The following is a 658-nucleotide window of genomic DNA, read 5'->3' as shown; positions in this document are numbered from 1 at the left end:
GTAAGGAAAATGTTTTTTTAACTAAGGGCGGCGAGGCTCTGGAAGCAGTTGCCCGGTGGGCGTCCCTTCCCTGGACCAAGGTCAGGGGACGGGGCTCCTGGTCAGCTGTAGGCATCCCTGCTCACTGCAGGTGGACCAGGTGTCCTTTGAGGATCCCTTCCAACTCAGATGTTCTATGGCTCTGTGATTCTGAGTTCATGCTGCGGCCAGGCGTGTCCCCAGGTTTAACCACAAGTCTCCAACATCCGTGCTTGTAACAGCACGCCGATGTTTGAAATCGTGGCACTGCTGTCAGATTGTCGCCACCCAAGTGGAGGTGCAGGGTTTAAATTACTCAAAGCCAAAAGGCATGCTTAGGGTTTCCAGGTACGAACTTAGGGAAAAGGAAACAATATTAGACCGACTCAATGACATTCAGAAGAAGTAGATTATTTCTGGAGCTTCTGTCACAACTGCAAGGAAGATGAGTCCCCTTTTATTAACCAGTACCTTGTTTACAGAATCATAGAATGGCTTAGGTTGGAAAGGCCCTTACAGCCCCAAGCCCTGCCATGGGCTGGTTGCCCCACCAGCTCCCATCCATGGCCTGCTGGGGATGGGGCACCCACAGCTCTGTGCAGCCTGGGCCAGCATCTCACTGCCCTCTGAGTGAAGAGTT

Source organism: Phasianus colchicus, chromosome 18, assembly GCF_987193195.1.
Source record: "Phasianus colchicus chromosome 18, bPhaCol1.hap1.1, whole genome shotgun sequence".
In the NCBI taxonomy this organism is placed as follows: Eukaryota; Metazoa; Chordata; class Aves; order Galliformes; family Phasianidae; genus Phasianus; species Phasianus colchicus.
The sequence above is the reverse complement of the archived record's forward strand: the minus strand, read 5'-3'. Positions refer to the sequence as shown.